The sequence below is a fragment of the Chlamydotis macqueenii genome, chromosome W (assembly GCF_036417535.1).
Source record: "Chlamydotis macqueenii isolate bChlMac1 chromosome W, bChlMac1.mat, whole genome shotgun sequence".
NCBI classification, from domain to species: Eukaryota; Metazoa; Chordata; class Aves; order Otidiformes; family Otididae; genus Chlamydotis; species Chlamydotis macqueenii.
Genome location: NC_141592.1, coordinates 39,383,640 through 39,399,328, shown reverse-complemented (window position 1 = coordinate 39,399,328; position 15,689 = coordinate 39,383,640). Strand labels below are relative to the sequence as shown.

Here is a 15,689-nt window from a genome sequence, read left to right as displayed (position 1 = left end):
CTTAAGAGAGTGGGGAGAGAGGGGTTCACCAGAGGTCTTAGTCGATAAAGCGCTTGTAGTACTGAATCATATATCCTTCGCTAACCCCCAATCCGTTTCCCCTATGCAAAACCATTTTTCCTCGCGTCAGCTGCTGTTTGGGGGCAAGGCACTCCCAAAGGTCTGGTAGTGCCTGCCAGAAAACCCACGTTGGGAAGGTCCCGCTGATCTGCTAACATGGGGACGAGGTTATGCTTGTATCTCCACAGGTGTGGGGACCTGATGGATCCCAGCCCGGTTGGTACAGCCGTGGCTGGAGGATCGGCAGGGTGACCGAGCGGCGTGGCGCTCTCCAGCTCACCCTAGTGGGATTGATCCTGATTGTGAGTCTTCCAATGCCAGTGATAACGACTAACTTCTGGGAGCAGTTTACGCATTACTCCAACTCTACTCAGGTTTGCATAGCGCGTGGCCTGTTGGGCTCTTGGGAATGCCAACCGCACAGCCCTCGCCATATCTGAACTGGCGACTGCTTTAGCAGCACACGACGAAGAACTGACACAAATGAAGTTGGCATTAGATTATGCCCTTGCGAGGCCTGGCATCGGTTGCAGCGACCTAGAGGGAGTCCTAGGTCTCCAGGGTTACTGCTGTTTGGACTTCAGCAAGAACGCCTCCTCGGCCTTGGAGAAGACACGTGCGCGTGCTGCCCAGTCAGTATTCAACATCAAAGCCCTAAAAGGACTGGGGGTAGTTTCCAAACCTGTTCGGTTTACCTAGATGGCTAAGAAATATTGTGTCTATAGGTTTGACGATCCTAGCAGTTGCTTTGATAATGCTTTGTTTGTTTCTGTTACTGTTACGTTTCTTGCATGCTATGATTGAGGGGTCACTAGGTGACTATCCATGATCAACTATGTTATGGTGGCATCCGCCCCAGAGTACCAGCCATTAGACCAGGATGATTTAGCATAGAGGGGGGGAATTGTGGGGTAACGTTAGCAGGGCTGCATGTGTGCAGGAGGGGCGGTCCACCGTGATTCGCGCGCTAGGCGCGGATAAGTCTATGCTTGCAGGGGGCAGGTGCGTCCATGTACGTGGTGGGCATGGACAGATCCATGGGTGCAGGGTGCGGGTGCGTTCGTGTGCGTAGTGGGTGTAGGGGTTTTTAGCCCTGTGTTGCACAGCATTAAACTGAAGGCTTAGCTAGATGGTATCCGTGTGATGCCCTGCTTTCCCTGGAGCGGGGCTCCGGTTTGTCCTAGGTTGGTTTGCTGGCAAGAGAGCCGGCAAGCACATTTCATCTTTAACAGTTTTAAGAAGTCACATGCTGAGGTACTCATGCAGCTTTTTCTTACAGCAAGTGACAGAGACAAGAATCAAGCAAAGAGAAAGGAAAAGGACAAGTAAAGTTAAGATATCCTCTGATGTGGTGGTTTAGCCCTTATCACCACACAGTTTCTCACTCACTCTCCCCCTTCCCAGCAGGAACAGGGGAGGGAAGTTGGGAAGAAAGGGAAACTCGTGGGTTGAGATGAAGACAGTTTACTAAAATAGCAAAGGAAAACTACAATAATAACAGAATATAAGGATATTAATATATACAAAATGAAGAATGTACTATTTCTCAACACCCGATGTCCCAATGACCAATACAGCCCGTCCCAAGCAGCGATCACAGAAACTGAGCAGCAAGCAAAGGAGTGAAAGTGAACCAGCAAGGTAGAGGGAATGATGCCAGCAAGCACGAGAGATGGAAAGATGGATGCCAGAATGGATGCCAATGATGCAAGAATGGATGCCCCCTCCCATGAGCAACCCCCACTTATATACTGAGCATAACATTTATGACATTATGCTCTTTTATGTCTTGCTTCAAAGTAGACTCTAAAGACTTTGGGGCAAAGACCAGTGGTGCAGTGGTAAATTAGAAGGACAGACTGACTCCCTTGTCTGCTGGCCCAGTCTTGATTGTGTGAAACGCTGCACTGCCGACAGTACAGATGGGTAAATCCACTCTTGGACTGGGGAAGTTTACCCATGGCCACACCATAGGCAGGGACCGAATTTGCCTGAGCAGCTTCTCTGGATCACCTGAAGGCCAGGGGAGTAGCTGCTTGGGGCACTCATGCAGCAGCCAGGAACCAGCCTGGCCAGTATTGTGACCTGTTACTGACTAGAAACCTCATCCAGGGGACATGAAGGAATCTGCTCTTATGACTAAAAAAAAAATAAATAATAGAAATGTCAGACTTTTGCAGCTTCAGCTTTTGTATTGTTTTCACTCCAAGAGGAAGTTTGCGAAGAGTTTCAATTATTCTGTGGAGGCATTGATCTTCAAGACACTCTCGAATACATAGTTATTGTCAGATTTCACACAGACTAAAATAATAGTATGAGGAAAACCCAGAGATAAGGCAACCAATTGGGAAATATCAAAAGATTATACTAGAAATGTATGTTGACTTTTTCCATGCGTTTAATTGTGTTTAATGCTTCAGGGAATAAATGATTTGAAGAAGCTGTTGTAATGCTAAATTAGGGAGGAACAGTTGCAAGAGAGCCAGTCCTTATTAACACCTGGCACAATGCAAAAGCCCAAGCTGAATCAGAAATGTCACTTACAATGCAAATATCAAACAGCAGAGCACTGATAGCTCTATTTTCCTGAAGCCTAATCTCTAGATGTTGTTACAGTGGTTAGGTGTCCTGGTTTCGGCAGGGATGGAGTTAATTTTTCTCTCAGTAGCTGGTGTGTTTTGGATTTTGTGTGTGAAGAATGTTGATAAAACACCCTGATGATATGAGTTGTTGTGAATGAGACCAAGGACACCGTCCTGCTTTCCAAGTCTCATTAACGTGCAGATGCAGGAAGCTGGGTGAAAGACAGACAGAATAATTGCCCCAAACTGGCCAAAGAGAGTATTCCATGCCATAAATGTTGTGCTCAGTATATAAGTGGGTGTCGTAGTTCAGCCCCGATCGGACCAGACTACGCAGTCTCTCTCTCTTAGCCAGGACAGGTATCTGCCTTCCTGGCATCCATCTCTCTCTTTCGTTCACTGCCATCATTCCCTTTCCTTTGCTGGCCCCCTTTTTCACTCCTTTACTTGCTGCTCGGTTTCATTTCTGTGATTGCTGCTTGGGATGGGCTGTATTGGTCATTCAGACATCAGGAGGTGAGAAAATGTACATTGTTCATTTTGTATATTTTAGTATCCTTATATTTTGTTATTATTGTAGTTTTCCTTTGCTATTCTAGTAAACTGTCTTCATCTCAACCCATGAGTTTTCCTTGCTTCCCAATTCTCTCCCCTATTCCTGCTGGGAAGGGGGAGAGTGAGTGAGAAACTGTGTGGTAACTCGGGCTAAACCACCAGTCTTTTTGGCACCCAACGTGGAGTACAAAGGGTTGAGGTAATGACAGATCTGACTTGAGTGTGTTAAAGTTGTTACAAGTGCTCTTTATTTTTATTTAAGAGTCCCTGGTCACAATGTTGTACTACGTGTTCACACGGTTGTGTTATGTAAATCCTCAGTTGCATCACATATTTCCTTTGGTGCTGTTTATCACTTCTCGGAAATAGATCGGAGTTCTCATTTTGTTGTACTGGGCACTACTAGCTTATGATATGATAACATCACTCATCATGAAATCAGTCTGGTCCTTGTTTTCGGCATTGCTGGCATCTCTGTACTTCGGGAGCCATTTTGCAAGAATTATTATTAATCGCACATTTTTCTTCTTCCCCTTGGAGAAACAATCTATGGGGAAGTCAGGGGAGGATACTTTTCCCCTACTCTTTTACCTTCCCTTTTTCCTTCAAGCTAGTCACATCAGCTCTCGAGAATTTTGAATATCCTAGGGATGCGCAAGCCAGCATACTCCTATTGCTATGTCTCCTGAATGTGTTTCAGATTTTGTTTAGGATTAAACAAATATTTAAAAATATCACCCGGAGATCTGCCTGGAGGTTGGAGGGGCAGGGGTGGCATGGCATGTGGGAGAATATGGGCAGGTACCTAGAGAGCTTCTCACCTCCAGTGGTCTGGAACTTTACTCCCAAACAACTACAGAATCCTGATGAAGTGATCAAATATTTGAAAGGAAAATGCCATGACTATCCAAAAGAGGTACAACTTATTGCTTTGTGTTGGGCACTGGATAGTATCTACCAAACCCTGCTCAGTGTTACACAGCACCCTCAGGAAGAAGGGAGGGAAAATCAACTGACAGATACTGTGGCTACTCCAGCCCTAGCAACAGGCACTGCGGCTGCTCCAACCCCAGCTACTGGCACTGCAGCTGCTCCAACCCCAGCTACCAGCACTGCGGCCGAATAAGAGAACCAACCTGTGTCAGTATCGGTTGCCTCTGTACAGAAGAAGAAATCCTGGAAGTGAAAGTCAGCTTGTTTAGTAAGGGATGAGGAAAAACCAGGACCATCACAAGCAGAGGAGGAAGAAGAGGTACTCATAAACGAGACAGAAACCACCCGATCCCTATCCCTGAGTAAGCTGTGAGTTATACAAAAAGATTTTGGCTGACATCCAGGCGAGCACCTTGTCACCTGGTGTTGTAGTTCAGCCCCGATCAGGACCAGACTATGCAGTCTCTCTCTCACTCCCCCCACCCTCCAAGAGAACAGGGAGAGAAAATATAAGGAAAAAAGGCTCGAGGTTTGAAATAAGGACAGGGGGAAATCCTTAAAGTTACCGTCACGGGCAAAACAGACTCAACTTGGGGAAAACTATTCATTTATTACTACAAACAGCAGGATAATGAGACAGAGAACAAGATAACCTCCCTCCACCCCTCCCTCTTCCCAAGCTTAACATTATCTCTACTACCTTCCCCCCCGCCCCCGAGCGGCACAGGGGGGAAGAGGGAATGGGGGTTGCGGTCAGTTCATCACGCGTTGTTTCACGCCACTGCTTCATGGTTGGGGGAAGAACTCCTCACATTCCTCCCCTGCTCCATCGTGGGGTCCCTCCCACGAGCCACAGTCCTTCGTGAAACTGCTCTGGCATGGGTCGTCTCTTCCACGGGTGCAGTCCCTCTAGAACAGCTGTCCCAGCAGGCCCTCCACGGGCCACAGCTGCCTTCAGGCATCCACCTCCCCCGGAACGGGGTCCTTCACGGGCTCCAAGTGGATCTCTGCTCCTCCGTGGACCTCCATGGGCTGCAGGGGGACAACCTGCTCCACCATGGTCGTCACCACAGGCTGCAGGGGAATCTTGGCCAGGAGCTGCATTACTCCTCCCCCTCCTTCTTCACTGACCTTGGCGTCTGCAGCCGTTCCTCACAACAGGCTGGTAGATGTCTCTCAGGATCTTTTTTTACATTTTATTCACTTCTCATCTCCTTTCCACTTCTTGCAGCCGGGCTGGACCGAGTCGGGCCCAGTCGGCTGCCTGGCGAGAGGCCAGAGGGTGAGGCCTGCAAGGCCCATGAGGCCTGCGCCTCCCCCTCTGTGCCTCTGCCCCCGCTCAGCTTCTTCACATCTTCTCTCTTTTTTTTTTTTTTTTTTCTGTTTTCCCCTTCTTAAATACGTTATCGCAGAGGCGTTATCACGGGACATTCTGCTACCAATCGGCTCGGCCTTGGCCAGCAGTGGGTCCGCCCTAGGCCTGGCCAAGTCCCCTGAACAAAGGGGAGCGACTTCTAGCAGTTTCCTACAGAAGCTACCACCTTAGGCCCCCCCTCACTAACAAAACCACGACACCTGGCTACTTGGATGCTGGCATAATGGAGCCAGTAGCCTGGAATTAGAGGCGTAGTTCAGCCCCGATCGGGACCAGACTACGCAGTCTCTCTCTCACTCCCCCCACCCTCCGAGAGAATAGGGAGAGATAATATAAGGAAAAACGGCTCGAGGTTTGAGATAAGGACAGGGAGAAATCTTTAAAGTTACCATTACGGGCAAAACAGACTCGACTTGGGGAAAACTATTCATTTATTACTACAAACAGCAGGATAATGAGACAGAGAACAAGATAACCTCCATCCACCCCTCCCTCTTCCCAAGCTTAACATTATCTCTACTACCTTCCCCCCCGCCCCCGAGCGGCACAGGGGGGAAGAGGGAATGGGGGTTGTGGTCAGTTCATCACACGTTGTTTTACACCGCTGCTTCATGGTCGGGGGAAGAACTCCTCGCATTCCTCCCCTGCTCTGTTGTGTGGTCCCACCCATACGCCACAGTCCTTCGTGAAACTGCTCTGGCATGGGTCATCTCTTCCACGGAGTGCAGTCTCTCTAGAATGGCTGTCCCAGCGGGCCCTCCACGGGCCACAGCTGCCTTCAGGCATCCACCTCCCCCGGCGTGGGGTCCTTCACGGGCTCCAAGTGGATCCCTGCTCCTCTGTGGACCTCCATGGGCTGCAGGGGGACAACCTGCTTCACCATGGTCGTCACCACAGGCTGCAGGGGAATCTTGGCCAGGAGCCGCATTACTCCTCCCCCTCCTTCTGAACTGACCTTGGCATCTGCAGCCGTTCCTCACAACAGGCTGGTAGATGTCTCTCAGGATCTTTTTACATATTATTCACTTCTCATCTCCTCTCCACTTCTTGCAGCTGGGCCAGACCGAGTCGGGCCCAGTCGGCTGCCTGGCGAGAGGCCAGAGGGTGAGGCCTGCAAGGCCCATGAGGCCTGCGCCTCCCCCTCTGCGCCTCTGCCCCTGCTCAGCTTCTTCACATCTTCTCTTCTCTCTCTTCTCTCTCTTTTTTTTTCTGTTTTCCCCTTCTTAAATACGTTATCGCAGAGGCGTTATCATGGGACATTCTGCTACCAATCGGCTTGGCCTTGGCCAGCAGTGGGTCCGCCCTAGGCCCGGCCAAGTCCCCTGAACAAAGGGGAGCGACTTCTAGCAGTTTCCTACAGAAGCTGCCACCTTAGGCCCCCCCTCACTAAACAAAACCATAACAGTAAGGAAGCCAAATAGCTGGGATCTCTTTCAAGGGAATGGGACATCAGCAAAGCGATTGGAAGAGGTGCACAAGCTCTCAGCCTCTGGAGGTGACTCCTGTCAAGTATGAAGGAAAGATATCCCTTCAAGGAAGATGTCACCTATCACCCAGGCAAGTGGACCACCATGGAGAGAGGTATCCATTACCTAAGGGAATTAGCCCTGCTGGAAGTCATTTGTAGTGACCTAGACATTGAAGAGTCACCCCAAGATCCAGATGAAGTCCAGTGCACACAGCTCATGTGGCAGAAGTTTCTACAGAGCATACCATCATCATATGCCAATTCATAGGCGTTACTGAATTGGCAAGATGGAGAGGGACCAACAATGGATGAATTGGCTACTCAGCTCTGGCAATATGAAGAAACTCTCTTTTCCTCCCTCATCTCGGCTGTGGAGAAACTGTCTCGGGAGGTCCAGCAATTCAAAGAGGATAAGCCCTACTTCTCATCCATACAGACCAGTATTGCAGCTATTAGGAGTAAACATTTCCCTGCTCAAGAGCGATGGTACACGCGGCAAGGTACCCTGTGGTTTACCTTGCGTGACCAAGGAGAGGACATGAGGAAGTGGGAGGTGAAACCTACCTCAACTCTAGAGACACGGGCACGTGAGTTGGGGGAAAAACAATTGCAAATAGAGGTTCTCCCTGGAAAATTGCTGCTCCCATCTCCAATGGACAGTTCCCCAGACATAACAGAAGGGCTGATCTTACCTCTGATCCTATGGAAGGGAATTCTAATTCATATTCACAGGAAGTAAGCAGTGAATACTATGAACAGGACTAGAGGGGCCCTGCCTCCAGCCAGGCGGAGGAGAGAGACAACAGAGTTTATTGGACTGTATGGATTAAATGGCCTGGCACATCAGACCCACAAGAGTATAAGGCTCTAGCAGACACTGGTGCACAGTGTACCCTAATGCCATCAAGCTATAAAGGGGCAGAACTCATTTGTATTTCTGGAGTGACAGGAGGATCCCAACAGCTGACTGTGCTGGAGGCCAAAGTGAGCCTAAGAGGGAATGAGTGGCAAAAGCACCCCATAGTGACTGGCCCAGATGCTCCATGCATTCTTGGTATAGATTACCTCAGGAGCGGGTATTTCAAAGATCCAAAAGGGTACCAGTGGGCTTTTGTTATAGCCACTGTGGAGATGGAGGAGAATAAACAGCTGGCCACCTTACTCATTCTCTCGAAGGACCCCTCTACACATCATGCAACTGACGCTACATGGAGTAAGTGGGTTGCACTGATCACACAGCAAGCTCAAAGAGGATAACCTAATCACCCAGGAATCTTAGAAGTAATCACAGACTGGCCACAAGGCAAAGATTTTGGAATGCCAACAGAGGAAGAGGTGACACGTGCTGAAGAAGCCCCACCATATAATAACCTCCCAGAAAATGAGAGGCGATATGCCCTTTTCACTGATGGGTCCTGTCATATTGTAGGAAATCATCGGCAGTGGAAAGCTGCTGTGTGGAGTCCTACACGACGAGTGGCAGAAGCCACTGAAGGCCAAGGTGAATCCAGTCAGTTTGCAGAGGTGAAAGCCGTCCAGCTGGCTTTAGACATTGCTGAATGAGAAAAATGGCCTGTGCTCTATCTCTACACTGACTCATGGATGGTGGCAAATTCTCTGTGGGGGTGGTTAAAGGAATGGAAGCAGAGCAACTGGCAGCGTAGAGGCAAGCCCATCTGGGCTGCTGCACTGTGGCAAGATATTGCTGCCCGGCTAGAGAATCTGGTTGTAAAAGTACGTCACGTAGATGCCCACGTACCCAAGAGTCGAGCCACTGAAGAACATCAAAACAACCAGCAAGTGGATCAGGCTGCTAAGATCAAAGTTTCCCAAGTGGACCTAGACTGGTAACACAGCGGTGAACTATTTTTAGCTCAGTGGGCCCATGACACCTCAGGCCATCAAGGAAGATATGCCACATACAGATGGGCTCGTGATTGAGGGGTGGACTTGACCATGGACACTAATTGCTCAGGTTATCCATGAATGTGAAACGTGCTGCAATCAATCAAGCCAAGCGGTTAAAGCCTCTGTGGTGTGGGGGACGATGGCTGAAATATAAATATGGAGAGGCCTGGCAGATTGATTACATCACACTCCCACAAACCTGCCAAGGCAAGCGCCATGTGCTTACAATGGTGGAAACAACCACTGGGTGGCTGGAGACATGTCCTGTACCACATGCCACTGCCCAAAACACCATCCTGGGCCTTGAGAAGCAAGTGCTCTGGGGACATGGCACTCCAGAAAGAATAGAGTCAGACAATGGGACTCATTTCTGAAACAACCTCATAGACACCTGGGCCAAAGAGCATGGTATTGAGTGGGTATATCACATCCCCTGTCATGCACCAGTCTGTGGAAAGATAGAATGGTACAATAGACTGATGAAAACTACGCTGAGAGCAATGGGTGGTGAGATCTTCCAAAACTGAGAGAAACATTTAGCAAAAGCCGCCTGTTTAGTCAACCCTCAGGGATCCGCCAATCGAGCTGGCCCTGCCCAATCTGAACTTTTACATACTGTAGAAGGGGATAAAGTCCCTGTGGTGCATCTAAGGAATATGTTAGGAAAGACAGTCTGGGTTATTCTTCCTCTGGGCAAAGGCAAACCCACTCGTGGTCTTGCTTTTGCTCAAGGACCTGGATGTACTTGGTGGAGGATGGGGAAGTCCAATGTGTACCTCAAGGAGATCTGATTTTAGGATCTTAGGTGAAAATAGGCAATAATTTGAGCTGTATGTCTTCATTTCTATATTTCTTATATGTCATATGAAAGGTATTGCAGCAAGAATCACCCTGATCAGTGAAGAATGAGCTTCAGTGAAACCGAGTGATGTGCAGCAGTGATCGAACCAGAACTGGCACCCAACAGCTTCCTCAACATCAACATCTTCAACTCACAGACCATGGACATGATACGCCAGCCGCTCCAGATGTACCAACTGCGAGCTCCAGATGCAGCATGCAACAACCCCACACTACATACCATCTCTCCTGCCCTGAAAGACTGTTACGACAGATGGAGCCCAAAGTCATGGACTAAATGAATTCAACAGACTTTGGAGAGATAGCCCATAGATTGAGGGAATGATATCTGTGTGTATATATATATATCTATAAGCATGATGTAAATGGTATGGAATAAGAGGTGGATACTGTCCTGGTTTCGGCAGGGATGGAGTTAATTTTCCTCTCAGTAGATGGTGTGTTTTGGATTTCGTGTGTGAAGAATGTTGATAAAAGACCCTGATGATACGAGTTGTTGCTAATGGGACCAAGGACACTGTCCTCCTTTCCAGGTCTCGCTAATGTGCAGATGCAGGAAGCTGGGTGAAAGACAGACAGAATAATTGACCCAAACTGGCCAAAGAGAGTATTCCATGCCATAAACGTCATGCTCAGTATATGAGTGGGGGATGGCCAGGGTGGGTATTTGTCTTCCTGGCATCCATCTTTCTCTCTCGTTTTGCTGGCATCGTTCCCTCTACCTTGCTGGCCCCGTTTTCACTCCTTTGCTTGCTGCTCGTTTTCGTTTCTGTGTTCGCTGCTCGGGATGGGCTATATCGGTCATTGGGACATTAGGTGGTGAGAAATCACGCATTGTTCATTTTGTATATATTAATATCCTAATATTCTGTTATTATTTTAGTTTTCCTTTGCTATTTTAGTAAACTGCCTTTATCTCAACCCACGAGTTTTCCTTTCTTCCCAATTTCTCTCCCCCATTCCCGCTGGGTTGAGGGAAGGGTGAGTGAGAATCTGTGTGGTAACTTGGGCTAAACCATCTTGTTCAATATCTTTATTGATGACCTAGACGAGGGGATTGAGTGTACCCTCAGTAAGTTTGCAGATGACACCAAGTTGGGTGGCGGTGTTGATCTGCCTGAGGGTAGGGAGGCCCTTCAGAGGGATCTGGATAGGCTGGATCACTGGGCTGAGCTGAATGGCATGAGGTTCAACAAGGCCAAGTGTCGGGTCCTGCACTTTGGCCACAATAACCCCATGCAGCGCTATAGGCTCGGAGCTGAGTGGCTGGAGGACTGTGAAGAGGAAAGGGACCTGGGGGTGTTGGTTGATGCTCAGCTGAACATGAGCCAACAGTGTGCCCAGGTGGCCAAGAGGGCCAACGGCATCCTGGCCTGCATTAGAAATAGTGTGGCCAGCAGGAGCAGGGAGGTAATCATCCCCCTGTATTCGGCACTGGTGAGGCTGCACCTTGAGTATTGTGTTCAGTTTTGGGCCCCTCACTACAAGAAAGACATTGAAGCCCTGGAATGTGTCCAGAGAAGGGCAACAAAGCTGGTGAGGGGTCTGGAGCACAAGTCTTATGAGGAGCGGCTGAGAGAGTTGGGATTGTTTAGTCTGAAGAAGAGGAGGCTCAGGGGAGACCTCATTGCACTCTATAGCTTCCTGAAGGCAGGTTGTGATGAGCAGGGGTTTGGCCTCTTCTTCCAGGCAACAAGCAGGACCCGAGGAAATGGCCACAAGTTGTACCAGAGGAGGTTTAGATTGGACTTGAGGAAAAACTTTTTCTCCCAAAGAGTGGTCAGGCACTGGAACGGCCTGCCCAGGGAGGTGGTGGAGTCTCTGTCCCTGGCAGTGTTCAAGAGGCGGCTTGATGAGAAGCTACAGGATATGGTTTAGTAGCTGTGGCAGCAATGGTAGTGGGAAGACGGTTGGACTAGATGATCTTATAGGTCCCATCCAACCATGTGATTCTATGATTCTATGATCACAGCAAGCGACACACTCTTGTGCCAGGGCTTCCCAGCTGCATAAACAAGGCAGTTTTATCTTTTTGTACTAGAGGTATACACAGAGAAATCAGAGAGATCGAAGAGAGTGATGTCTTTGAACATGGCAGTTGACAGTACAGTACAAGACTAACAGCAGGAGCCTGGGGAAAGAGGACTAATACCATGAATTTGCAAGCCTGCAGGGAATTTTCAGGGACTCCATAGAGCTGTGCAGAGAAACAGCTTCTAATAAATAACAAGTTGGAGACAAGGAAAACTAGGAATTGAAAAAAGCCATAAGGTGATCCTGTTTGTTGTAATTCACCTTTTACTAAAATTAAGATTACCCTTTTCTGTAGTTTCATGTGGGTAAGTCACAACCATCTAATATAGATTCAGCTCAGCAGATCTCTACTACATTTTTTTTTCTGTGAAATCATATATTATGGTATATATGTTATAACATATATATATATGTTTGACTTCATTACCATGGTAGAGAGATCACTACTGTTACAGTAATTTTTTACATATCATACGCACACCATTGCTTCTCTGCTCTGTTTACTATCCTTTTCCATTGTCTCTATCAGGCATAGAGTAACAAGAAACCTTACCAGTGTAGTTCACTCTGCTCAGTATACTATTTTGCTAAAATATGCATTTTGGCATAGCCCTTAATTAACATGATCATACCTTTTTTTTGTTCCAGTGAAAACATGTCATTAAGAGGGATAGAGGATCCAGTACAGAGTATGTTTAAACATGCTTATTTTCTATAATCCTCAAAATCCTGCTCTGAAGACAGGCTAATAAATTTCTGCATGGTTTTCTCCCATGCCACTACAGTATGCAAGTGCTTCAGAAACAACATGTCAATTTTCATGGCAGCTGTCCTGATTTCGGCAGGGATGGAGTTAATTTTCCTCACAGTAGCCAGTGTGTTTTGGATTTGAGATGTGAAGAATATTAATAAACACACTAGTGTTATGATATGTTGCTAATGAGACCAAGGACACAAGGACACTGTCCAGCTTTCCAAGTCTCGCTAATGTGCAGGTGCAGGAAGCTGGGAGAAAGACAGACAGAATAACTGACCCAAACTGGCCAAAGAGTGTTCCATGTAATGAATGTCATGCTCAGTATATAAGTGTGGGTTGCCCATGGAGGGGGGGAGTATCTGCCTTCCTGGCATCCATCCTTCTCTCTTACTCCCTGGCATTGTTCCCTCTACCTTGCTGGCTCCCTCTCCCTCCTTTGCTTCCTGCTCGGTTTCGTTTCCATGATCGCTGCTCAGAATGGGCTGTATTGGTCATTGGGACATCGGGTGGGTGAGAAATTGTGCATTGTTCATTTTGTATATTTTAGTATCCTTATATTTTGTTATTATTGTAGTTTTCCTTTGCTATTTTAGTAAACTGTCTTCATCTCAACCCACGAGTTTTCCTTTCTTCCCAATTCTCTCTATTATATATTATAATGAGAAAAAAAGTAGTTTGGCCATATCCAAAATTGAGATTGATTTTGACAGTCTGACAGCATAGTTTTAATTGTTATTTATAGCACAGCACTTGTGTAGCCACATAATCAATTAGCAGCGCTGTCAGCAGCTAAACGCAGCCATGTTCACACACCAGCTCAGGGAGGTGGACCGAGGCTATCTCAAGTGCTCTGGGCTGCAGACGGGTCAGCGCTGCTCTTGCCATCACCATCTCTGCCCAGGGCCACCTCCTGCCCTCACCAAAGTCAGGGGCACAGCCGTCGGAGTTGCATTAATATATATATATATCCATCCACTGAAAGAGTGATCAGGCACTGGAACAGGCTGCCCAGGGAAGTGGTGGAGTCACCATCCCTGGAGGTGTTCAAAGAATGTGTAGACGTGGCACTCCAGGACATGGTTTAGTAGGCATGGTGGTGTTAGGTTGACGGTTGGACTTGATGATCTTGGAGGTCTCTTCCAACCTTAAAGATTCTATGATTCTATGATTCTATATGCACTAGAAAACCTTGTTAAAAGCATACAACTCAGGGCTACAACCAGCACCGGGGCTTTCTGATGAAGAAATAAATCCATATGAGTTTGAAGGACTCCACTTTAATCTTGACAGGTGAGTGGAGCAGTGTGGATCTGCCCACTGAAGGACCCTGGGCAGGATGCTCTTCCAGATAGCATGTATTTAAGCAGCACAATCTGCCACAATCAGACCATCTTGACACCATACAATTACTAAACAGTAGCAACAGTCAGAGACCCCAGAGCACATATAATTTTCTGAAGCATACTATACTTGCTCTCAAAGAGAGAGAGGTCAGCAGAGGCTTCAAACAGCACCTCCTCCTTTCTTCCTGAAGCAGCTCTGAATCCAGGACACATCCTTCTTGAAGTCAATGGAAAATCAGCCAGTCCCCAAAGTTAAGGATGTGCATATATGATTTCCTGATTAGAGCTGGATTGAAAAATATGCTTAGATGCTTTTCTGAGTCAGAGCAAGAAACAATTCCCTCAATTCACTCCTTTCTTGAAACACATTGCAGCAGCAGATAGACAACAGTTTTATTTAAATCCTTGGTATCAATGCGAGACTAAATGCTTCCTTAATTACAACACTCTGATTGACATTCTCACAATATTTTCAAGAAGAATGAAAAATTTTAAGCTCTGCAGGAGCATACCAGCCCACAGCAAACAGCTCTGGGATTAGCACACAGTGCGGTGTGAAACACAGGTAGGAAACTGTTCCACATTATAGCGAACAACAACATATTTTAATCTTGCTTTAAAATCAGCCAAATGAGAGAAATTTATTTGAAGGAATTAATGTAACTAATTTGATTCAAATGCCAAGGTAATCTGTCTGCAATTCTTACCCCAATTTACTAGCTAACAGGTGAATGCTTGTGTTCTGATCAAGCACAGATTCTTACTGAGTGAAAATATGCAATTTTCTGAATATTTTCATTATAAGCAATCATTTTAAATCTAAAGACAAAGTAGAACCTTTCTTTAGAAAGATCTGTCTGCCAAACTCTCTGAACATATGTGCTTTTTAAGAGGGCTCAAACAAAATATTATATATATATCAATCAAGTGATACCAATAGGTTCAGTAAAATCTTCTACCTCTGTTTTTTATGAGCTGAGAATAAAGAAAGTTACATTTTGGAGGAAAGGAGAGTAGCAAATCATGGCTACCAATATTCAAATAACAAAAATTTTTGAGCCAGCAATGCGCCCTTGCGGCCCAGAAGGCCAACCGCATCCTGCGCTGCATCAAGAGGAGCATGGCCAGCAGGTCAAGGGAGGTGATTCTGCCCCTCTACTCTGCCCTGGTGAGACCTCACCTGGAGTACTGTGTCCAGCTCTGGAGCCCCCAATATAAGAAGGACGTGGACCAGTTGGAGAGGGTCCAGAGGAGGGCCACGAAGATGATAAAAGGGCTGGAGCACCTCTCCTATGAGGACAGGCTGAGAGAGTTGGGGCTGTTCAGCCTGGAGAAGAGGAGGCTCTGGGGAGACCCGATAGCGGTCTTCCAATACCTCAAGGGGGCCTACAGGAAAGATGGGGAGAGACTGTTCAGTAGGGCCTGTTGTGACAGGACTAGGGGTAATGGTTTTAAAATAGAGGGAGGTAGATTTAGATTGGATATTAGGAAAAAATTCTTTACAATGAGGGTTGTAGAACACTGGAACAGGTTGCCCAGAGAGGTGGTGGAATCCCCATCCCTGGAAACATTCAAGGCCAGGCTGGATGAGGCTCTGAGCAACCTGATCTAGTTGGAGATGTCCCTGCTCCTTGCAGGGGGGTGGACTAGATGACCTTTGAAGGTCCCTTCCAACCCTAACCATTCTATGATTCTATGATTCTATGATCTGTTATGGTTTAATAGTTCAGGTCCGAATCACAAGCACAAAAACCTGTTATGAAATACATATGTCTGCCTGTGTGTGTGTGCACACACAGCAGTGTGAACTACT

The 15,689-nt window shown here is 47.2% G+C and overlaps 1 long non-coding RNA gene across 1 annotated transcript in view; it reads left to right on the top strand.

The window, feature by feature from the left end:
- Positions 1 to 276: 276 nt before the first annotated feature.
- Positions 277 to 15,689, top strand: part of LOC147596683 (uncharacterized) — a 698,175-nt gene continuing 682,762 nt past the window's right edge. Inside the window, exon 1 of the long non-coding RNA XR_015261361.1 lies at positions 277 to 362. This is a non-coding gene — a long non-coding RNA (uncharacterized LOC147596683). The remainder of the gene's footprint in view (positions 363 to 15,689) is intronic.